Raw genomic sequence first — 13,235 nt, forward strand, 5'->3', positions numbered from 1 at the left:
AATGAAAACCAAAACCTTGGTATCCAAAACACCGATTCTCACTTCTAAACTCATTGTTCTAAATCCTTAAAACAGGCGTGACTCCTGAGAAGTATTCTAGGAAAAGGGTCTTCCTTTTTTAAACAGAAATTTTCTTTTATTTTAGAGAGGGAATAATTATAAGATCAGAAAGGAAGATTCGTACTCCAGTATACCTCGAAGGTTGGGGAGGAATCTTACATTCTACGCCACTTAAAAAGTGCGAGATGTCCTCATCTCGCAAGGTAGAGGACAGCTCTTATTCTTAAGATCCAATTTTTATTCTGGGGTTGCTTATATTCTGGTCAACCCAACAGAACACTGGGATAAATATCTCTTATATAGAACTCATCATTAAATAACAATTCATTCAGATTATATCATTCATATCTTTAACATGATAATGGTCCATTAGACCGAAAAGTTTCCTTCGGAACATTCCTCCACACGGAAATTTCAGTCAAGCAAGTTCTCAATTTGACATCCTTTAACTTGATCTACCGGTCAAGTATTAACAGTAGCAATCTGACAGCACAACCCACTAATCTCATAGTGATTTGCTGAATTCGTTATCATCAATCTAGTTATGAATATCATCACAGGGACTCGTCCCATTCCCCCTCATTGTGGTTTCATTATATTTCAACTAATTTTTAAAAATTAACATTTTTCAATCAGCATTTTCAATCAGAATCCAAATCAATTCATTCATTCTCAAACAGAATTAAAAATCATATCAATCACATTCGAAATCATCATCTAGATAGCATTAACGTTTATAATTTCAAGTCTTAGATTTACTCGTATATACTGTCAGTAAAGAGCTGCAGTATACTCTCGGTATATACGGGTAGTCACGGCCCTTGGAATTATAAGGTAAATACTATCATGTCTAGGCCTCAAGCAAGTCAGGGATTCTATATAATTGCGGTACTTCCATCTGAAGACCCAATTACCAAAATTACGAATTTCAGTTTGAATATCAAATTGTATGAATTATCTCACACAATTATAACCTTTTTGTGTTTCTTGATAAATTTTTGACATATTTGTCTTCTCAGTTGATCTTTATAAACCAAATGCTCTGATACCAACTGTAAGATCCCTGTTCCCACCGAGCAACGGATTCGAGGTACTGGCAGCGGAAGTAGCGCTTCTCGCGCGGGACAGGGGTCCCACACTCGGGGCCTCGCCCACGGATATCCGGATAAGAGACTAGTCCGTCGGTTGTTCCAAAACCGAACCCGGAAAAACTTCCTTTACCGGAAAGCACGGGCGATTCCACCAGGATAACTTTTTACTCTAACGTAGTCAAGATCATTTCTGATCGAGATGATCCAGTTACATCTATAAGGTACTTAGTCAGTTCAAGGAAGAAACTTGCACTTGGATCATTGGGATCAACGCTTTTTTCCCCATTCAAGAGGCACAGCCGTTGATTCCTATCCATAGAACAGTTACTATCCGGGATTTATTTTTTTTCTATCGTAAAAACAAAGTTTGAGTCTCGATTTACGGATCCATCAGTCCAGCCTAACCCCATCCGATCCCATGGGTTAGCCAACCGCCCAACCACTGTAGTGATGGGATCCAATTAAAAATTTGGTTGGTTTTGTCCCGGGTACCAAGGAAAAGAGTTCCAAGGCCCCCTAGCCGGATGTTCATGCAAAATAAAACTAGTCACACCACTCACACACCCAATATGAAATTGCCCTTTTTCAATCAGATTCAACCAGTTTAAAACAATCCTTTAATAAAACCATAGTATCATTGATCACCATCTTCCAATTTATCCACTTGATTCTTAATTTCCCATCATTCCTTCATCAGAGTATCTATGGCATCATTGGCAACTAGAACGCTCAGGAGCCGTTTCGATAGTTCCTAGCCCATAATACTTGGCAAATATAATCACTTAACAAGATGGACTCTCGTTGAAGATCAGCAAGATCAACCAACAGATCCATATAAGGAGCCATGGACTCATCCATTGAAGACCAGCAAGGTCAATCAACCAGATCCATGCTCGATTTCAGAAAACAACTCCAACTCTGTTCCAATATCTTCCTCGACGCACGCGTGGGTATCCTAGGCAACCCAGAGCCCGAGCACCGTATGGTCAGCACCCTCTAGGATCCTTCGCAGGTAACCTAGCGCTTCACGCATAGGCCGCTTCCTTGGCCCCTCATCCACCGTACCGGAAGCTCACCATTTTAATCGCACCGAGGCTGGTCAAGACCTCGACCGACCTTGCTACGCGAGACGTCCTTCATTGACTCCCCGTCAGCAGTTGCAACTTTCTCATCACGACCTTAATCACAAGACGGTCAAAATGCTCCCCCCAGCATTCTTGACATAAAACAATCATTTACAGACAGCATTTACAAACAGCATTTACAAACAGTTTACAATACAATTTCTATTTTAACTTTCATTTTGCCACATTATCCCTCCTCAATCTACATTACTTATTCCATATTCCATTTATATGTATACTCATCCCATCACATCATTTCCATCTCATCACTTCAGATTCCCTCACATCACAATCGTATATTCACATCCATACATCCACAACTATATGCGTACATTCACATCTACATGCATACATCTACATCCCTATGCATACATTCACATCCACATTCACATTCACCTCCATACACCTACATCTACATGCATACATCCACTCCACATTCACATCCACATCTATACATCTACATCTACATGCATACATCCACCTCTACATCCACATCTACGTCTATACACCTACATCTACATGCATACATCCACCTCTACATCCACATCTACGTCTATACACCTACATCTACATGCATACATCCACCTCTACATCCACATCTACGTCTATACACCTACATCTACATGCATACATCCATATCTCCATTCCCATCTACATCTATACATCTACATCTACATGCATCCATCCACCTCCACATCCACATCTACATCTATACATCTACATCTACATGTATACATCCACATCTCCATTCACATCTACATCTATACCTCTACATCTACATGCATCCATCCACATCTCCATTTACATCCTCATCTACACATCTATTTCTACATACATACATCCACGTCCCATGCATACATCCACCTCCACATTCACACTCACATCCATACATCTACATCTACATGCAACATCCACATCTCCATGCATAATAAAATTCTTTTAATTTATCTAGGATGATAGTTCCTAGAATATGGTAGGAATTCCTCTTTTTATACTTTGAATGAATTTATTTTATGCGTAATTTCTATAAAAATTTTGCCATAGCTCCGCTACTATGACTGATAAATCTCAATTTTTTTCTAAGGGATAAAGCTCATTATTAAAGAAATAATTAGAATGGTCCCTAATTGGATCATCAATCCATAATGGTCTCTAATTGGATCATTAAGAAAACAATTAGAATGGTCTCTAATTGGATCATCAATCCACAATGGTCTCTAATTGGATCATTAAGAAAACAATTAGAATGGTCTCTAATTGGATCATCAATCCATAATGGTCTCTAATTGGATCATTAAGAAAACAATTAGAATGGTCTTTAATTGGGTCATCAATCCATAATGGATTGAATCATCAATGTGCATAAACTAAAAGCATAGCAAAAAGCCATTAATTTGGCCTCAAGCATAGCTTAATCTTGGATTAAGGAAAAGCTTTATGAAAAGCTTCATTTGGATTGAGAATAGGTCGTGAGTATGACCATTTCTTGAGTGAGAGAGAGAAATTATAAAAACCATTAGAATTTAAATATAAGTGGAAATTAACTTCTATAGCATTTATTAAATTATGTAACTCTTCACTACTATTCACCAATTAACTTCAATAGCATTTAAAAAAAAACCATACCAATTAAACTTCTCAAGCTTGAGAGGGGTTGAGAAGAGAGAATCATTGAGAAATCATAGAAAAGATCAACATTCAATATACTTACCTTATGATTTGCTTGATTCTTTATTCACGGTAGAGGCCCCCAACCCATCAATTGGTTTAGTATGTTGATGGAGCCACCAATGGGGATTGAAGAAAGAGAGAAGTGTCAAAAACTAGTGAATTATTAAAGAATTCACAGTTCTTGGCTTAGGTGGAGTAACATAGCATAAGACACTATATATTTTGGCTTAGATGGAGTAGAGTAACAAGGCATAAGACTCTATCTAATTTGGCTTAGGTGGAGTAGAGTAACAAAGCATAAGACTCTATCTAATTTGGCTTAGGTGGAGTAGAGTAACAAAGCATAAGAGACTATATTTTGGCTTAGGTGGAGTAGAGTAACAAAGCATAAGACTCTATCTAATTTGGCTTAGGTGGAGTAGAGTAACAAAGCATAAGAGACTATATTTTGGCTTAGGTGGAGTAGAGTAACAATGCATAAGACATTATATTTTTTTCAACAAGGGGAGGCTTCTATTTATAGGAAAATTTGAGCTCCTAACCAAACAAACTGATTCTAGAATTTTCCAAGTCAGTTTGGTTGAATTTGGACTAGATTTGGACCTAGTTTGGTTACTTTTTGATTCGGTTTGGTTCCATTTTGATTTGGTTTGGTTCAAGAGAGATGAGAGATAAAAATATCACATTATTTTTGAGTTTAAAACTCATTCAAGCATGTGAAATATGCACCTCCTTTAAAGAATTCCCCTTCCTTACATATGTGTCAAAATTTTATTGCTCATAGTTTTTTTACTAATAAACCTTGTACATTTTCAACTCTTCATCTTATGTGAAATATGCACCTCCTTTAAAGAACTCCTCTTCCTTACATATGTGTCATAGTTTTTTTACTAATAAACCTTGTACATTTTCAACTCTTCATCTTATGTGAAATATGCACCTCCTTTAAAGAACTCCCCTTCCTTACATATGTGTTTATTTACTAATAAACCTTGTACATTTTCAACTCTTCATCTTATGTGAAATATGCACCTCCTTTAAAGAACTCCTCTTCCTTACATATGTGTTTATTTACTAATAAACCTTGTACATTTTCAACTCTTCATCTTATGTGAGCATTTACTCATTTTTGGGTATCTTCTTTTACAAATTGGATTTATCTCCTCCCTACACATGGATTGATGCTATTGGCCCATAGGAACCTTAATTGGACCATAATCTAAAAATTTCTGAAAATCTAGACCCTTAGACTAAGGTTCTTTATACTTATTTCCATTTAATTCCAATTGCACATTGAAAAATTCTTTTTGAATTTCTATTTCAGGGGAACTTATTTTAATAAGATGAGTTAATTTTCTATCCAAAAATATTCATAATCTGAATATTCTCTCTCTAGCATATTTTCTCTCTCTAGGTTAAAACAGCCACAAACAAGATCTCTTATATTTCAGAAAAGGAATTGATTACAGGGGAATATACTAGACATCCAAAAGGGGTTGGGGGAGGAATCTTACAGTCAAGCCTAGAGTTTTGTTTGAGATAATGATTTTATCATTAAGAACCATCCTTCTAACAAGGATCTAACCATATAGATGATTAATCTTTCCAAAAAGAGAGATTTAAAAATACTATAATTAAGCATAAAGATTAGTATTAAACCATTTAAACATTATGAATCATTAGAAAGCTTGGTTTCAAGAAAAAACCATTTAATTGAAAGCTTCCCAAGCAATAGAGGGGTTGGGAAGGAGATAACCATTGAGAAGGATAGGAAAACCATTGGATTAAGGCTTACCTTTGATTTTGGCTTGATTCTTTAAAGAAAGAAGTGAAGCCCACAAAGCAAGCTTTGGCCACCAAGTTGGGGAGGGTAATCTCCAAGAGAGGATGGAGAATTTTGAACCTCCAAAGCTTCCAAAAGTAGAGGCAAAATAGAGGGATAGTAGAATTACACTAAAATGAAGATAATACTGGCATATAATTACTCAAAGATGAAAATACAAAGAAATGAGGGTCTATTTATAGGTGAGGGAGGCCACTAACCAATTCCAACTAGGATCTAGAGGCTTCTAGCTTTAGTTTGATCCATTTGGACCAGTTTAGCTCACTTTTTGATCTAGTTTGGAGGAGGAGAGAGGCGAGATAAAAATATCTCATTTTTTTGAATTAAAAATGCAAGGCAATGTTGAAAAGGTGCGTCCTTCATGAGCCCTTTTCCTCCTTATTGAGGTGTCAAAATTTAATTTTTTTACTAATAAACCTTAATTTTTAACTAATAAACCCAGTACTTGGTCAACTCTTCATCTTATGTAACATTTACTCATTTTGGGGAGATTTTCTTTTATTCTTTGTATTTTTGTCATCCCAACACTTGGATTAATCTTGTTGGCCCTTTGGAACCTTATTTGGACCTTAATAAAAAATTCTTAAAATGTGGACTCTTAGGCTAAGGTCTCTTATACACATATTCAATTAATTTCTAATGCACATTGAAAAATTCTTTTTGAACTTCTGTTTCAGGGGAATTCATCTTAGACCCAATTCCAAGTCGATGAAGATGCCGAGTGAGTTGGTCCTTCCCAAGAGCCTTGGTGAAGATGTCCGCGTAGTTTTTCTCTAAAGAGAAATACTCCAAGTCCATTATCTCATCCTTTATCAACTCTCGCACATAATTATATTGAATCTCAATGTGCTTTGTGTGAGCATGAAACATAGGGTTCTTGGAGATAGCCATGCAACTCTGATTGTCGCACCGTTAGACTATAGCCTTCCTGATTTAAACTCCCATGATAACCAAGATTCTCCTCAACCATACTACCTCACATCTAGCAAATCAAGCTACCTTATACTCAGCCTCTATGGAAGAAATTGTCATTGTAGGTTGCTTTTTGCTAGTCCAAGAGAAAGCACCAAAACCAAGCGAAAAATAATATCCAGAAACTGATATCCTAAAGTCACAATCTCCTGCCTAATCTGAGACACAATAACCTGTCAGAGTGTCACCCATTTTGTAAGTGATGCCATACTCAAGAGTACCTCTGATGTACCTAAGTACCCTCGTCCCTTCCTTCCAATGCCTCTCTTGTGTGGCTTGTTGTAAAACCTGCTCAACACACCAAACATGAAGCTGATATCAGATTGATTGTTAGTGAGAAAAATAGAACTCCTCACCAACTTCATGTACTTCCTGACGTCAACAAGTGATGAAGAATCATTTTCAAAAAGCTTCACGTTCACTTCCATTGGTGTAGACATAGGCTTGCAATTTGTCATCCCAAATCCTTTGAGAATCTCCCAAGCATACTTTTGCTATGAAATGAAGATCTTACTTCACTCTTGCCAAACTTAAATCCCCAAACAGAAATGCATGACCCAAGTCTCTCATTTCATACTCATGGCTCAAAATATCCATTATCTTCTGGATTATCTCTTCATTGTCACCTAAAATGTTTAAGTCATCTATATACAAGATAACCAAAGCAGTCTTGCCATGCCATTTTAGAACATACAAGTTAGCATTATAAGAACTTCTTATAAACCCAATCTTTTTGAAAGTTTGGTCTATCCTGTGATAAGATGCCAAGGATTATAATATAAGGAGATTTTTATTTAGAGATTTTTGAACAAACACAACAAAAAATAGAGCTTTTGCACACATGATGTTATTGCAAACAAATCTCCCTCCTTTCATTAGTGTTAGTGATAAACATATAGAAAGAGGATATGTGCCAAGTAGAGAGATAACTAGAAATACACATAGAGAGAGTATGTGTACCTACGAGAATAAAAGTAGAGAGAGAACGAAATAACATACATATTAGTGGAGAGAGAAAATTTGTTTCTCAAAGATTGAGAAAAATATTAAACTTAAAAAAAACTTTTATTTACAAAAGTAATCACCCTACCTACATAAAAAATTAGCAATCAGACATGAAAGAACGCCCTTCAGTAAATCAAAGCTATGCTAAAATGCCATTCTCTACATTTAGAAGTAGAAACTAAACCAAAGAGAGATACATTTCATCAAATTCCAATGCAGGCATACATTGAATGCCTTTTAGCAAAAAAATTATTGATATTATCTCCTATGAAGGCTCTACGTTAAAAAGTAGCAACTAGAACAGAAAGAGATACATATCATCAAATTACAAACGAGAATCTAAATACTGAATGTCGGTCAGTTATCAAATAACTACTCAAAATGTTGAGGTCATATGCATCCTATGATTCAGCTAGATTCATTAAACAATGTTGTCCGAGAATAAAATGAATATCCCATTATTGTAGTGTTGGCTAATGCATACTCATGTGTTGGTGTTGATGTAGTCCAAGAACACACGCAAATAGATTAAATACATATGTTTACATGCTAGAAAAGGTTTCTTATGTCTCTTCTCTCTTTTGGGAATCAGGGCAAGTGCAATAAGGATTTGATTTGATATGAACTTCATAGTACCGTTCTACAAGAAGATGAAATTTGACGTGCTCATTTGGTGTAACACATGTCTCTTCTATTAGTACCACATTCAACTCAAGGGCTTTGGCTATCTTTTTCTCTGCCTCTTTTGATATTCCATGTCACCACTTTTTGCTCATCTTACTAGATGGAGGGGTAATTCCATCCATGGCAAAACTCCATGATTTGGATCAAATATTTGAAACAATGGTGATTGACAAGCCATACGCAAAGTAAAACCAGCCTCCTAAGGTAATTTCACTTTAGCAGAGCAGCAGCTGACATGTTTGTCCCCTTCGAAATTGGCCATATCCTAGGTAATTGAGGTGCAATCTTCACTTAGCAGCAGCTGACATGTTTGTCCCCTTCGAAATTGGCCATATCCTAGGTAATTGAGGTGCAATCTTCACTTCCTTATCCACTTTCCACGTGTGCTAAAACATCACGATTGAAAAACCACATCCGCTAAAATATTTGTTTTCCATTGTACTCCCTTGCTGACTAAAAATAGGATGCAACTCCTCTTCGGGACTTGCTCTCTATGTAGGAAGGACACTTTAGCCTATTTATCACCCCAAAACATTTACGCTTTCAATCAATAGGAATTCTTCTTATTGCCCACATAGTTTTGTGCATGTTCTCCTTAATTATATTTTACTCATCCATATTTTCTCATTTGTTGCTTTCTAAAGACTCGTCATGATGTTTATGCTTTTAATCCATTTGTTGCACGTTAGCATGTTCCATGTTTACATTTCTATCTTCAAAACTAATCTATCTTGGTCTTCCTCTAAGCTTGCGTTGTCTTGACTCTATCACATACCTTGGTTTTTGTGTGAGCTAATTGCAACACTCCCTTTTTTCTATCTTCAAAACTAATCTATCATGGTCTTCCTCTAAGCTTGCGTTGTCGACTCTATCACATACCTTGGTTTTTGTGTGAGCTAATTGCAACACTCCCTTTTTTCTTTCTCTACACTATCTCCTTATCTCCATGAAGGATAGGCTACTCAAACAATGGTGTACCTACTACTGCCGTTTGCATTACATTGGCAACCATAGTAGGGGTCAAAGTCCTTCCCATTAAAACTCTATGTAATAATGTTTCCATATCAGGTCCTATTCCCATATAGCGACCAGTATCAAAACCTAGGTACTTTGCACATTGCATGTAGGAATTAATCACATCTATAACACAGGCATCAAAGAGTGATATTTTTCTTGCACCTCCTTCTCCTATTAACCAACTAGCATGTACACTATCTGAGAGATCTGTGTGGGTAATTTTGCTCTTTCCCATGGGCTGTAAGATGCATGGCCATACATCACAAAGCACACAATTATGAAAAAATAACTTGTATTTAAAGGCTATAAATTGAATTAAATAAAGCCATTTTAACTCGTGTTAACTTCCTCAATGGTGGAGAAAATATTTCTTCCCACCAATTAAACCATCGCCTCATAGCTTTTATATTCTCTTTCAAAAAATTACCTTTTCCCAACCAATCATTGATAGAGGTTGCTTGTTTTTCTGCACACTCTGGTGTTTGAGTAAGCCTCCACGATTCGCACATGTCGAGATGTGTCTGTCTATGCTGATGTAGAACCAATTTTTTGGTGTGCTTCTGTAGACTTTGTTCCCAATGAAAGAGACAAGAACACTCTCGACCATATAGCACATTATCATACCCTCCACTGTACACAGTTCGTATTGCAATCCAATTGGGCCAAGTCTCATCAACCAAATCCTGCAAAGCTAGCTACTGGGAATCCTTCTTCTTGCATAACATTTTCTCAGAATAGAATTTGTGCCTCTACATCCTCCTCTTTTGTTTCACATAGAGCGATTATCATCAGTATTTTTAAATTGCAATTTGAAATTAATTATTTTACAATATTCCTACTTATTGCATGAAATAAGTATTTTATGAATCACAAACACAAAATTTCTTTGCATAAACCTTGGGTCATACACCAAACATGACATGGTGGCCCAGCCCATCAACTCTATGGGTGTGATCAAAGTGCACCCAGGAATCAAGCAAGTCTCTAAAACCGGTTCAACGCATCCTATTCACTAGATCAACCCCTAAACCTCTTTCTTTGGTGGACATCTTGAAGAGGAAGCACTTGTCGGATGCTTTTCCTTGACCTAGGAATCGACTACTAGGGAAAAAAGGAAACATACATCTTTTCCTAATCCTTCTCTTCATGTATCGTTGCCAACATATTCACATCACCAAACCAACACTAGATTTGCACCAGTCCTGGCACTTGACTCTCACTGACTACAACAACCCCCAACATAGCAAGAATAAGATCTCTAGCCTACTCGGTCAATCTTTTCACCTCCTGATGTAGATCGTTCTATCTTCTACATAATTCCACAATCCTAGGAGTTTCCACACAACGTCCTCTCTGTACATGCATATACATGGGCAAGGCTATCACCACAGACCTGTTTGCTTCCCTCTCCTTCTTGTCCATCTCCTTCTTCCTCAACGTCTTTCTCCATTTCTCAATTGCCATCCTCACAACCTCTATAAATGTACTTGGATCTTTCAGCTCCGCCTTCTCTTTGATCCTCTCATGCAACACTTCAACAAACTTGTCCTTCTTTAGAAAGTCACAAGGGACGTGATTTTCTTCCAAGTTTCTAAGAATATTCTTCCATACAACTTCAAACCTTCTAACAAAGGCTGGTATATGCTTATCCTCTCCTTGATACAACTTGCTCAACTCTCTCCATAGGTTTTTAGGACTATCTAGATTCCCATATCTTTTCCTCACGATTTCTCTCAACCTATCCTAGCTTTCTTTTTCAACATCTATGGCTTCATCGTCAAACCACTCCCTAGCTGCATCTTTTAACAGCAACCTCACCATCCTTACACTACAAGGGATCGGGCTCATACGCGCGCTCCTAGCCGCTAAAAATGACTTGTGGAAAAAAAGTAACGGGCCCGTGTATCAGCGCGTGTATCATCGCGACCAAAGACATGCGTGTAAAAGCGCGTGTATAGAAATAGTTAGACGCGCTGATACACGGGCGTATACATGCGTTTTGTCAGTTTACCTGCACTTAGAGGCGCTGATAGGAGGGTGTATACACGTGTTTTGTTAGTTTAGCTGGTTAGTTTAGCTGTGCTTATACAGGCGTATTTCATAGAGTTTCCGCGTATATACACGTAACTTTTCTAGAGTTGATGCGTCTATACACGCGCATTTCCAGAGTATCCGCGTATATACATGCGACTTTTTACAGAGTTGACACGTCTATACACGCGAACAGAGAGCAAAAAAAAAAATCCAGAGAGTGCTATTTGGTACTTAAATGCTGTTCCAGCATTCTAGCACCCAATAACACTCTCTGGATTTTTTTTTTGGGTGCATTGCACCATCCACGAGGAAGATTTAAGACAAGAACGACATGAATGCATACATTGTCAATACATGATTCAAGACAGACGTGAATGCAATACTATCAATTCACGATTCAATATTACTATCAAAATTTTATGTGTACACATATATACAAGGGAGTCCATATGTCGAAGTAACCCATGGCTTCAGTTACAAAAATATATATACAACCACATCCTCAATATGGAATGTGATACTATAAGTCTGAGTACTACTCAGACCTAGATGATGACTCGCTGCTCCCTCCATGATCAGATGAGCTCACATCGGTCCGAATATCCGATGAGTAGTGCTCACGTCCACCCTCTGCAGTGGTGGCGGTGGGTGGATCATCAACAGGTGCAGCAGCTTGTGCCTGTTCAAGTAATATATAGTATATAAGTATATATATATGTAATTCAATAAACCAAAATCATTCGTTTAGAGTTTTCAAGTACCTGTGGTCTCATGGCCATCTCAAACTGTGCGTCCGTAATACGTCCCTCGGCTCTGAAGAGTACGTGATGGTGGCTATGAGCCCTGACGTGACAGTGCCTGGGAGGGTGTGCGTGAGTGTGTTTGGGACGGGTATGTCTCCTCGGTGGGCGTGGAAGAGGAGAAGTTGCATGCCCTCTCGTCGGACTCGTAGGCATAGACAGCATTGGAGTGACCTGGATACTCGGGGGCGGGGTATAGATACCAGGCAATCCAGGAGGGGGATGGGCATACATGTACTCTGTAAGCTTAACTAGACCAGGATGGCACCCAAAATGATTTAGAATCTCCATCATCCAAGTGCCGTACGCAAATGGATCGGATGAAGAACCTGGATCCATAAAGAATCTGCAAAAATAAAAGTATATACATGATTGCATCAAAGCACAAATGCAAGCTAGCATGGGTGAGACACAGTCGCGTGTATAAACCCGTCCAAAAACGTGTGTATATGTGCGTGAACGTCTGTGCAGACAAGATACACGCAGACATACACGCGTTCCTACACGCGGCCTGCACAAATTTTTTTTTGAAAGCGACCAACCTCCAACACATCGTCCTTGTAAGGTCCCCCTGTTCCCACCGAGCAACGGATTCGGGTACTAGCAGCAGAAGTAGCACTTCTTGCACGGGACAGGGATCCCACATTCGGGGCCTCGTCCACGGATATCCGGACAAGAGACTATTCCGTCGGTTTTTCCAAAACCGAACCCAGAAAAAACTTCCCTTACCCGGAAAGCACGGGCGATTCCACCAGGATAATTTTTTACTCTAACGTAGTCAAGATCATTACTGATCACGCTGATCCAACTGCACCTATAAAGATACTCGGTCGGATCAAGGAAGAAACTTGCACTTGGATCATTGGGATCAATGCTTTTTTCCCCATCAAGAGGCACAGCCGTTGATTCCTATCCATAGAACAATTACTATCCG

General features: G+C 38.1%; 1 pseudogene; it reads right to left on the reverse strand.

Annotated features, from left to right (window-relative positions):
* Window positions 1-6,817: 6,817 nt before the first annotated feature.
* Window positions 6,818-10,588, reverse strand: LOC147602868 (uncharacterized; annotated as a pseudogene).
* Between the last annotated feature and the right edge of the window lie 2,647 nt (window positions 10,589-13,235).

The sequence above is a fragment of the Cibotium barometz genome, chromosome 65 (assembly GCF_041138505.1).
Source record: "Cibotium barometz isolate CiBa-2024 chromosome 65, ASM4113850v1, whole genome shotgun sequence".
NCBI lineage: Eukaryota > Viridiplantae > Streptophyta > Polypodiopsida > Cyatheales > Cibotiaceae > Cibotium > Cibotium barometz.